The sequence below is a fragment of the Rhinolophus ferrumequinum genome, chromosome X, assembly GCF_004115265.2.
Source record: "Rhinolophus ferrumequinum isolate MPI-CBG mRhiFer1 chromosome X, mRhiFer1_v1.p, whole genome shotgun sequence".
Taxonomy (NCBI): Eukaryota; Metazoa; Chordata; class Mammalia; order Chiroptera; family Rhinolophidae; genus Rhinolophus; species Rhinolophus ferrumequinum.
In genome coordinates, this window is record NC_046284.1 from 18,276,383 (window position 1) to 18,288,336 (window position 11,954).

At 43.3% G+C, this 11,954-nt stretch overlaps 1 pseudogene; it reads left to right on the forward strand.

Annotated features, from left to right (window-relative positions):
• The first annotated feature begins 1,197 nt into the window (after nt 1-1,197).
• On the forward strand, nt 1,198-11,664 carry LOC117033172 (non-histone chromosomal protein HMG-17-like; annotated as a pseudogene).
• Nucleotides 11,665-11,954: the final 290 nt, after the last annotated feature.

Sequence of the window (11,954 nt, forward strand, 5' to 3'; positions counted from 1 at the left end):
CAGAGCCCTAGCAGTCCAAGTTCCTCCCTCCCATGCAGCCACGGCAGCTTCAGGATGCAGCAAGCTCGGAGCACTGAGCTAGGTCTGCGTCCTGTGCCCCGCGGCTCCATTTCCACACTTATCCCTTCCCTCCTCCCCTGCTCACGCAATTTGCCCACCTTTAGGTGAATTCTGTAGTGAGCTTCTTCGTCTTGCCTGTCTGCTGTACAGGGAGTCCTTTGTGGAGTTATAGCTGTTTAATTTGTTGTAAATTCCAGGGGAGATTTCCAGAGGCTCACCTCACGCCGCCATTTTGATCAGATATAAATGTTTTAACCACAACAACCTAGCAAGGAGGCTCTTATTATCTTCATATTACACATGAAGAAAATGCAGCTCAGAGAAGTAAAGTAACCTGTTCAATATCATGCAGCTATTAAGTTGCAGAGCTGGAATTTAAACACGTGTCTCTCTGATTCCAAAGTTTATGTTCTTCTCAGGACACCCTGTTGCTTCTAGAGAGGCAGGTAAGAGAGCAGTCAGAATTGCCCATTCTAGAAAAACCAGATCTTTTCTTCCCTCATGTTGACAGTCTTAGCCAGTTAGGGCTACTATAAAAAATACCATATACTTGATGGCTTAAACAACAAACATTTATTTCTCACAGTTCTGGATGCCAAGATCAAGGCATCAGCAAATTCAGTGTCTAGTGATGGCTCTCTTCCTGGTTCATAGATAGCTGACTTCTCGCTTTGTCCTCACATGGCAGAAGGGAAGAGAGTGATCTCTGGAATTTCTTTTATAAGGGCATTAATCCCATTCATGAGGTCTTAATCCTCATGACCTAATCAACCCCAGAGGCCCCACCCAACATTTGGCATTAGTTTTCAACATAGAAAATTTGGGGAAATAGAAACATTCAGTTCATCACAGTAATTTTTGCTCAGTTGCTTCTCTTCATGGTTAGAATTACGGTGATTTGAAATTTATGGGCACACATGTGTTCACCCAAATAATTTATTCCATTAACTTTAAAGGAAATGGATTGTAGAATTTTAACCTGCCCTGTTGAATGACTTCTAATTGGGTATTTTTCCCTTTATAACTACTCTAGATGGTAATTGAAAAGAACAAAAAAATGGATACACAGTGTCTCTATGAAATCATGAGCCTGCAAAATCCATTGAATCAAAGGAAAGATGTCCATAGGCCACTGCGATGGGCTCTTCACTACTTGAGTTGAAGACTTCAGGTAGTGTCATCACTGAGACAAAGACTCTTACTCATTTATAGATGGACTGTGCCCTTGGCACAGTGCAAAAGAGAACAAGATAACATCTCTCCAACCAGGATTTTATGACCACAATACTTCTCAGCCATGGTGCTGGGCTCCAGTGAAAATCTCTATCCATACATATATCCAGGGCCCTCCTAACCTGAGTCTTTTTTCTCCAACTTTCCCCTACTCTGGAAGGCTTTCTCTCTCTCTCTCTGTTTACTTGTAAAATCTGACTCTTCCATTAAAACCCACCTAAAATTATATCTTTTCCAATATGACTTCCCCAACAATTTCAGTCAAAATCAATCTCTCTCTCCTTCCCTCATAAACCTACAGTTCAGCTTTTTTATCAGAATTTGTTTCAATAGTTATTTTTTTTTCCCTGCCAGATTGTGAGCTCCCAGAAGTCAGGGATTTTAGCTTGCTGTAGCCCTCCCAGAACCCAATAAAGTATGGATCACATGCCTTACTAAATATCAAATGCTGATTGAATCACATTTGATTGAATAATCAAAAATTAAACTGTAAGGATTTCTGGTAACACTGTGCTTACATCCTCTGGTGACCACAACAAAATTACAATTAAACTACAGAATAACCATCACCAAGAATCACCTTAAGCCTAGCTCTGAACCAAAGTCCTACAATCAAGAACATACAGAGGACGCTACCTTGAGACTGATAGGAAGGGAAGAGACATGGAAAAGGCTGGTCCACACCTGTGACCATTAAAGATCAGGAGAGATATCTTGGCTGCAGAGGTCCCCCTTGGAGGAGTGAGGGTTCCCAGCCACACACTAGGATCCACAGCCCAGGGTTCCAGTGCAAGGGAGAGAAGACCCTTTCACATCTGGCTATGAAAACCAGTGGAGATTGTGGCTGAGTGAGACCAGAGGGCAGCTAGAGTCCCAGGCACTCTTCCTAAATGGCCTACATGGACTTACTTGCTGATGGACTCACTCTCTGAGCTCCAGCACTGGGGCAGCAATTCAAAAGGTGCCAGGGACATATGGGGAGGAACTGAATTGTCTGGCTGCAGGGTGAGGGTTGGAGGGGCAGCTATATCCCAGATTGAAGTGCTAGCAGAGTCCGTTTCTTTAGTGAACCCTCCCCCCTCCTGGTGTGCAGACACAGGTGGCCTCCATATCTGAGTCCCATCAACCTGGCTAACACCAATCACTCACCCTGCCATGGTGATTCCTTAAGACCCTACATCACCCAACTTTCAGGCACTCCCAAGCTGTTTCCAATGGCTTTTCCATACAAACTGCCTGTCTTGGCTCATGATGCAGAATTTCCTAAAATCTCTCAAAGGTTCACAAAAACCATCCAAACAGCATTTGGCTTCAGCTTGTCCTGTACCTCTTACTGAGTATCACCAAACCCAGCAATAGCAGCAGCTGGCTTCAGTTTGCAGCTTGGTCTCTCAAGGTACCTCCAAGCCCAGCACAAGTTGTGGCCATCTGCAGATTGTTTTGTGGCTCATGACAGGTGGTCTGGGCAGGACATAGGCTAAGGATGAACTTGGCCTGCAGCAGGGCCCCTCTGAGGAGGCCCCAGGGCTGGCACACCCAGTGGCCAGCTTCAGACTGAGCGAGAGCATCACCGGGCTACCTCCAAGGAAGACACAACCAAAGGACAGACTGGGCAGGCAACAGAGTGCTGTTAAAGTGAATTCTGCTCTGTACAGTCAGACCCTGCACAATAGCTCCACCACTATAGTCACAACCAGTCCTCATAACCAATCAGCCTGAGGGTCAATTCCTACCATTGACATGCAAACAGCCTCCCAGTCACCAAGGCTCAACTACAACAGGGGGGCACATACAAACCACACAAGGAACACACCTGGAGCACCTGGTTCAGGTGACCAGGAAGACTGTTACACTGGGCCCCACAGGATATCTACTACATAAGGCCACTCTACTAAGTCCAAGAGACATAGCAGCCCTACCTAATACATAGAAAAAAACCACAGGGAGGCAGCCATAATGGGGAGACAAAAAAACATTTACCAAATAAAAGAACAGAACAAAGCTCCAGAGAAAGAAATATACAAAATGGAAACAAGCAGTCCACCATATGCAGAGTTCAAAACACTGATTATAAGATGCTCAATTATCTCAGTAAGAACTTCAACAAAGAGATGGGAAACATAAAATAGAACCAGTCAGAAACAAAGACTACAGTAACTGAAATGAAGAATACATTAAAGGGAATCAACAGTAGATTAGATGAAGCAGAGGACTGAGTCAGTGATTTGGAAGGGAAAGTGGCAGAAAACACTTAATCAAAACAGAAAAGAAAAAATCTAAAAAAATGAGGATAGTTTAGGAGGCCTCTGGGACAATATCAAGCATACCAACCCTTGCATCATAGGGGTACCAGATGAAGAGAGAGAGCAAGGAATTGAAAACATATTTGAAGAAATAATGACAATAAACTTCCTTAACCTGGTGACAGAAATAGTTATACAAGCCCAGGAAGCTCAAAGAGTCCCAAAGAAGATGAATTCAAACAAGCCCATATCAAGACACATCACAATTAAAATGGAAAAGACTAATGACAAAGAAAGAATCTTAAAAGCAGTAAGAGAAAAGCAGTTAGTTATCTACAAGGGAGCTCCATAAGATTGTCAGCTGATTTCTCCACAGAAACTTTGCAGGCCATAAGGGATTAGCACGAACTAAGAGTATTCAAAGCGATGAAAACCAAGGACCTACAAGCAAGATTACTGTACCCAGCAAAGCTATAATTTAGAATCAAAGGACAGATAAAGAACTTTCCAGACAACCACCAAACCAGAATACCAGAATTACAAGGACTCTTAGAGGAACTTCTTTAAGAAAAAAAAAAAAAAAAAAGATAAAAAATATGAATATTAAAATGGCAATAACTACATACCTATCAACAAGTACTTTAAATGTAAATGGATTAAATGCCCCAATCAAAAGATAGGATGATGGGCCGGCCCGGTGGCTCAGGCGGTTGGAGCTCTGTGCTCCTAACTCCGAAGGCTGACGATTCGATTCCCACATGGGCCAGTGGGCTCTCAACCACAAGGCTGCTGGTTCAACTCCTCCAGTTCCACAAGGGATGATGGGCTCCGCCCCTTGCAACTAAGATTGAACACGGCACCTTGAGCTGAGCTGCCGCTGGGCTCAGTCAGTTGGAGTGCATCCTCTCAACCACAAGTTTGCCAGTTTGACTCCCGCAAGGGATGGTGGGCTGCGCCCCCTGCAGCTAGCAATAGCAACTGGACCTGGAGCTGAGCTGCGCCCTCCACAACTAAGACTGAAAGGACAACAACTTGAAGCTGAACGGCACCCTCCACAGCTACGACTGAAAAGACAACAACTTGACTTAGAAAAAAAAAAAGTCCTGGAAGTACACACTGTTCCCCAATAAAGTCCTGTTCTTCTTCCCCAATAAAATCTTTAAAAAAAAAAAAAAAAAAAAAAGATAGGGTGGCTTTTGGGAGAAGAGTTTCTTTCTGCCAACCTGTGGTCTGCCTTCACTCAAGATGCCAAATAACTCCATTTGGGAAGAGAAGAGGAGCCTTACATAACTTGTTGGCAGTTGGCAATGGTTTTGGGTCCTTTATTTGGCAGGGATAGTTGGTAAAGTGATGACAGTATTTTTGGGACATAAGTAGCTGCCTTTAAAAGTAAAAGAGTAATAGGATAGGGGGTGGCCGGTAGCTCAGTTGGTTAGAGCATGGTGCTGATAACACCAAGGTTCCCAGTTCAGTCATCACATGGGCCACTGTGAGCTGCACCCTCCTTAAAAAAATGGTAAAATTGCTTATTTTTTAAAAAAGAGTAACAAGATAGAAATGTAAATTTTCAGGCATAGCCCCAGAACCTTAACCAGGAGAGTAATGGAATGTTCCATTGGCCAAGTGACCCATTGGAATTTATAAGGAATTGGAGAAGGCACTGAGCCATGGGCAGCTCTATTAAGACAGCTTTGTCCTTGGATCTAGGAGGCCCAGAGACCCTTTCAGAATGCCTGAGATGAGAAATTGTCATAATAAAAGAATGAAAGGACAGAAAGCAGGGGCCCACGAGAACCTAGGTGTCTTAATAAAGATATCAATTTCTGATATATTTACGAATTATAATAAAGATGATTGTATACATTAAAAAAAAGATAGGGTGGCTGGCAGTGTAAAGAGGTGAGAACAATCCCCAGACTGACTAAAGCCCATATGCCGCTGCATCCCTACACCCAGCGTCTACATCCCGCAGCCGTTGCTATCATGCCGAAGAGAAATCTGAAGGGGATGCTAAAGGTGATGAAGCCAAGGTGAAGGACGAACTATAGAGAAAATCTGCAGGGTTATCTGCTAAACCTGCTCCTCCAAAGCCAGAGCCCAAGCTTAAAAAGGCCCCTGACAAGAAGGCACAGAAGGTACACAAAGGGGAAAAGGGGAAAGCTGATGCTGGTAAGGAGGGGAATAACCCTGCAGAAAATGGAGATGCCAAAACAAACCAGGCACAGAAAGCTGAAGGTACTGGAGATGCTAAGTGTAGTGTGTGCAGTTTTGATAGCTACGTACTTTTGGTGACTGCACAGTTTGAAATACTATTTTTTATCAAGTTTTATAAAAATGCAGAAGTTTGTTTTCCTTTTTTTTGAGCTATGTTATTAGCACACAGATAACACTTCATTGTTGTTTTTTGGGGAAGGACATATATTACTAATAGACTATCTCCAAAGCTAGATTGACATGGGGAAAAACACCTTTCTCTTCTAGTTTTGAGAGACTTCCTCTTGGTTCCTGGGAGGAGAGATCCCTTGATGTTGACACACGTTAGCCACCTTGGCACAAAAACCTTGTGGTGTGGAAAACCTCAAATTCGTTTTTTATATCCTTTTCTCCCTCTTCTTCTCCACCTTAAATATAGACTTGACTCCCTTAAACCCAAAGACCTGTTCGGACCTGACCCAGAAATATTGGTTACCTGTGTGTCAGGAAATCCAGACTTTCTAGTATCACCATTGAGATGGCATCCGTCAAAAGAGCAGCAGTTCCATTTTTAGATTGTGGACCTACATATTGATAATTCTACCATTTTCATTTCATTTCCTGAAAGTCAGGGTTGGCTTGTGAAAAGTGGTTAAACAACATGCTTAATGAAAAATGTCAACCCTCACTCTAAACTTTACCTGCTCAGAGCATCAAATGAAGACTTCATTGGGATTTTATAATGGCATTCTGATTTTCGTAGTCCATTGAAGAAAGGAGTGTGAAAGTTGTTGTATACTGTTAAAACTGTCTGTCCATGTCCTGCCTGAAATATCATAGTTGTTTACGAAAAGTATCTCTAATAAAGCTGGATATAGTTTGGCTTGGAAAAAAAAGATAGGGTGGCTGAATAGATAAGAAAACAGGACCCTTACATATCCTGCCTACAAGAGACTCACTTCAGCCTGAAAGTAAAGAGATGAGAAAAATGTATTTCATGAAAATGCAAACAAACAAACAAAAAAGTTGGGGTAGCAATACTTATAGCAGACAAAACAGACTTTGAAACAAAGGCTATAACAAGAGACAAAAAAAGGACCCACTAATCCCACTTCAGGGTATTTACCTGAAGAAATCCAAAACGCTAATTCGAGGGGACGTGTGGATCCATATGTTCACTGCAGCATTGTTTACAATGGCCCAGATGTGGAGGTGGCCTGGGTGTTCATCTGGAGGGTATTTTCTTAGGGGAGTATGTCAGACAGAGAAAGATAGATGCAATGTGATTTCATTTATATTTAGAATCTAAAAAAAAAACCACACAAAATAAACAAAACAGAAACAAAAGAAATGAAAATAATGAATCTTCTATTCTTAAAGAACAGGACCCAAAAGGGGTATTACTAGGAGACTCCTAAGGCTGCTTCCCAGAAGTGTGACAATCACCTGTGCCCTTTCTTCCTTATTGGACTCAAACTTTTTGCCCTTTTCCCCTAAACTCTTCCACCCACTAACGGCCTTGCAATTCTACCACTCCACTTCCTGAGAACAGCTATATGTACCCTTTCTTTCTCACCACACATGAAATTATTTCATGTCATGAATTTGGCAGTCATTATAGAGATACAGACAGCTGAACATAGATGACCATGAACATGAGGGAGTTAAAAACTATTGAGAAATCTTACAAAATGTGTATGGTTATTCTTTCCTACAGCCCTTCTGAGCAACAGAAGTCCTGCTGTCCCCTCACTGTTTTGACATAGTTAGTGTTTTGATTATGACATGCATTCAGGTATACAGTGGGTCACAGTTGGTCCTTAAACACAGGACTTACATGTTTTTAATGTAAACACTTTTCTTCGGTCTTGTGGAGGAGAGACTATTTCAAGACACGATGGCTGACTGACACATGAGGCCAGAAGGGAGAGATTACTTCCCACTAACCCCACTTGGAGACTGTCTGATCATAACTGTTACTCATTCTTACATAAACCAATATTTCTCCCCTGCCTCCCACTATGTTCTGGTTCCTGGAATTGTCCTGACCTGGTTAAGCATATAAAGCACTTACCCATACCTGGGACTAGTCATGCACTACTCCTGGTGACTATCCTGCCTTGTTCTACATAATTCTTTGGTGCTTTCCAAGAGGCACATGGCCATTTCATCACACAGCTGCCCAAGACATGCCTCGTATGTAAGTTTCCCTTAATCAACTCTACTAATTACCATACTGAAGTGGCCAGCCTCATCCATCATTCCCTGTCTCCTGGTTATGGAGGTTGATTTTCAGTCCTAGGACCTTTCCCTGAATCTGCACGTACTAAGCCTCTGAATAGTACTGCCATCTTCACCTTGTATAGATATAGTTACTTTCAAGGGTAAAAGAGGTCACAACAAAATAGAAACATTGCACATATTGCCACATATAGGTGGAAATGTACTGTTTGAACCATGACCCAAATAAATGAAAAATAAATTTTATTAGTTCCCCTCCAACCTCCAGCTCCATACTTACTACCTTATTTGATGAACATGATTACTTTAGTGTTCACTATTCAGGCCATCAACTAACAGCTAACATAGCTACATTACTTTATTTTCATTGCTTCAACGCAACTCCCCAAGATTCCATAATTTTTGTTTTTTTGAATACTTGATTTGTTTACATGGCTCAAAAATTTAAACTATATAAAAATATTTTTTAAAAAAATTAAAATGCATTCTTTCCAGACTGTAATCCCCACCCCACCCCCTACCTGAGCCCTGGCACTCAAGTGTCTCTCAGAGAGGCAACATAATTGCCAGTACTTTGTCTTTGGCATCAGAACAACTGGGACTCAAATCCAGGACTCAACTTCCTAGCTGTGTAAACCTAGGAAAATCATTTCACTCTCTAAGCCTTAGTTTTCCTTGTCTATACAATGGGGAATAACAACCCACACAAAGTTACGGAAAGGAACAAAGGAGGTAGATATATATGTGTGTGAGGAGTACAGCTTAGTTTCTCTTTCCTTTTTAGGGTAACACAAAGACCCAATATAGGAAAAACAAACATTAATCCATGCTATCAAGGGTTGTCAATCTACAAGTGGCCAAGAGAGTTGTTATTTACTGGGCCCCTACAATTTTCCTAGTACTGTGCTGACTTCTACAACAGAGATGAAGGAATATAAAGAAAAGTCTCTGTATTCAGAAAGTTAACAGTCTATTGGTTAGAAGCAAGAAAATCATGAGAGACACACATTAAGAATCCCAGAAGGGGTGGCCGGGTGGCTCAGTTGGTTAGAACCCGAGCACTCAACCACAAGGTTGCCGGTTCAATTCCCACATGGGATGGTGGGCTGTGCCACCTGCAACTAAAGACTGAAAATGGAGACTGGACCTGAAACTGAGCTGCGCTCTCCACAACTAGATTGAAGGACAACGACTTGGAGCTGATGGGGCCTGGAAAAACACACTGTTCCCCAATTTAAAAAAAAAAAAATCCCAGAAGGCATATGATTAATTGCCCTAAAGGTGAACAGACAATAAATGCTAGAGGTGTTCAGAGGAAGAACAGGTCTAAATGGGCAGACAGACTTCAGGAAGGCTTAAATGTCCTTTGAATAGGTTGGAATATAATGGAAGAAAGAAGAAAAGTGGACATTTCTGTCAGAAAAAATGACTTGTGTGCAAATGACTTGTGTGCAAATGTAGGGGTAAGAGTATGCTCGGTGGGGTTGGAGGACAGCCAAGCACTAAATCTGGATCCCCAGAGATCAGGTAGGAGGTACACAGGGGAATATGGAGTGTTGGATAGTGGAGGGGCTTCAGTGCCAGAGTGACTAACATCACTGGTCATTGACAAAGAGCTGTGTAGGGATGGAGTCCCAGAGAGAGTTTCCAGGCTCTCGACCTCCTGTGGAAAGGTGCTGGCTCAGGTAGTAGATGGCCATCAGCTGTGATCAGATGGCCATCAGCTATAACTATTTGGCCATCAGCTGTAACCATTTAGCTATTAGCCACTGATATAACTGCCATGGCTACACTAGCAAGCACGGATTGCAGTTAGCAAGTGCTGTTAGCAAGTGGATTGTGGATTGCGGGTAGTGTTGATCCTACTTCCTGTGTCTCTCCTGGCCACCAGTGAGACTGGGGTGCAGGAAGACTCCTCGTTGGGTTACCGGCAGATGTTTGCTTTTGTGTCTCAACCAGCCGCCTTCGAGAATATAGTGGTATGATTCCCCTATCTATGACTTCGTTGTTGTTCCTTTTTGGCCTCACCATATCCTGCGTTCTTGTGTGGGGAGCGGGAGCTGAGTTCCTGCATTACAATCTGTCTGTAGAGTGGCCTTATTGTCACTAATTTCTAATTTGTGAAACATTCCTGCTGAGGCCATGCCCTGCATATACATAAAGTTATGGTTATCAGTTATGGAGGAGCAGCCAGGACCACAGTGCCGAGGGAAGGAGGCTGGGAGGTTAGTTAGCATCAGCCTCAGGAGTCAGGGAGTCTCCAGACCATTTGTGTCTGAGAGTGGTGATGAGCGGCCCCTCCCCCCACCACAGATGACTTCACAGCATGCTGGGGATTGACTCCTCCAGAAATACAACAAAGCTGCCTGTGGGGACAGAGCCCCAGAAAGCAGTTTCCAGGCTTTCAACCTCACGTGGAAAGGTGCAAGCTCGGGTAGTAGATGGCCATCAGCTGTGACTAGTTGGCCATCAGCTGTAACCAGTTAGCCATTAGCCATGAATATAATTGCCGTGGCTACGCAGAGAATCGGATGGCAGATTGCGGATCATGTGGCTCCTGCTTCCTGTATCTCCAACCCAGCCTCCAGCGAGAATATAGCGGTATGACTCCCCTATCTATGGCTCCGTTGGTGTTCCTTTTTGGCCTCACCATATCCAGTGTTCTTGTGCAGGGAGCAGGAGCTAAGTCCCTGCATGACACTGCCCCAGAGAGTCCAAAGGAGTCAGGCATCAGCAAGGTTCTCTTCTCTCCTCCCCCATCCAGCCCCAGGCTGCATACACCATAGTTTACCCAAAGAGCTGAAGTTTACGAGCAGAACTCCAGAATGGCTTGCTGACTATGGCTCTAGGGCAAGGCTGCATCCTCCCCTCATTTGCCTGGGGTGGGGACGGGAGTCACACTGCTTGGCTTCCAGCTGGCTGTGCTGATCTCTAGCAATAATAAAGATGGGACTTTTTACCAGTGAGGTCATGAATGGAAGAGTAGAAGTGGGGGGACAAGCTTTGCCCCACACTATCCCTTCCCCCACCTGCTGGGCAGGAAAGTTTTAGGAATGGTGAATGGGGAAAGGACAGGTGGTGGAGTGGTTTGCTCTGAGCGGCTAGCTGGAATGAGTACAGCATTGTGAGCCTTTGGCTCTGGGTGGGCAAAAGCAACAAAGTAGCTGGAGCCCTTATCAGGTGAACTCAAGTGCCCATCAGCTCACTCCATCAACTGCTACCCCTCCTCCCCCAGACCTTCCAAGCTGTTTATTTTGTTATAAAAGGGAAATCTGCATGTCAGCTCATTTGCATTCTTTAGTCACAAACAAAACCATATTAAAGTGCCTCCAAGAGCGGGCTAACAGGGAAGTCTGCTTGCCTTGGAGGAATAAAGTCCTTACATTGAAAAGGAATCAGTGTAGTATATTTTTGTGTCAAGTATAAGGCATGCATTGGGGAACAAATGTCCCATTCTTTAAGATCAGCAAGCCTAAATGTGATGGTTAGGAACATAATAGATTTTTCAACAGCCTTCAGATATATTTTATGTTTTCTTAATTTTTGCCAACTTGTTTTGGTACCTGTAAATGTAGTCAGAGAACGAAAGAAAGTAAATGAGGGAGCAGCAGCTTCCGCAGGGCCTGGTATCCTTCACGAAGTATGGATGCAGTTCCTTTTCTTACGTGGGAAACAGATGGTGTTTTATGCTTAACGCAATCAGCACCGACTCTCTATCTGTGCCCCTAACCTTCCCCACCTGTGTGAAACCTAATCAGCGACTAATGAACATATTTGGAGCTGTCTGGATAGAATTAGTCCCAGTAGGAGCCGGCCTTCAGGTACCAGGCACTCTCTGAAAGCTGTGTAGCTGCAAAAGACAAGAAATCTTTATACCAGGGCTAGTTAAATAAAGGTCTGCCTCTGCTAAATACGTATGTGTTTTTTAAATTTTATGTTTAAAAAGGTTTTTATTAAAATATATCTAACATACAATATTATATT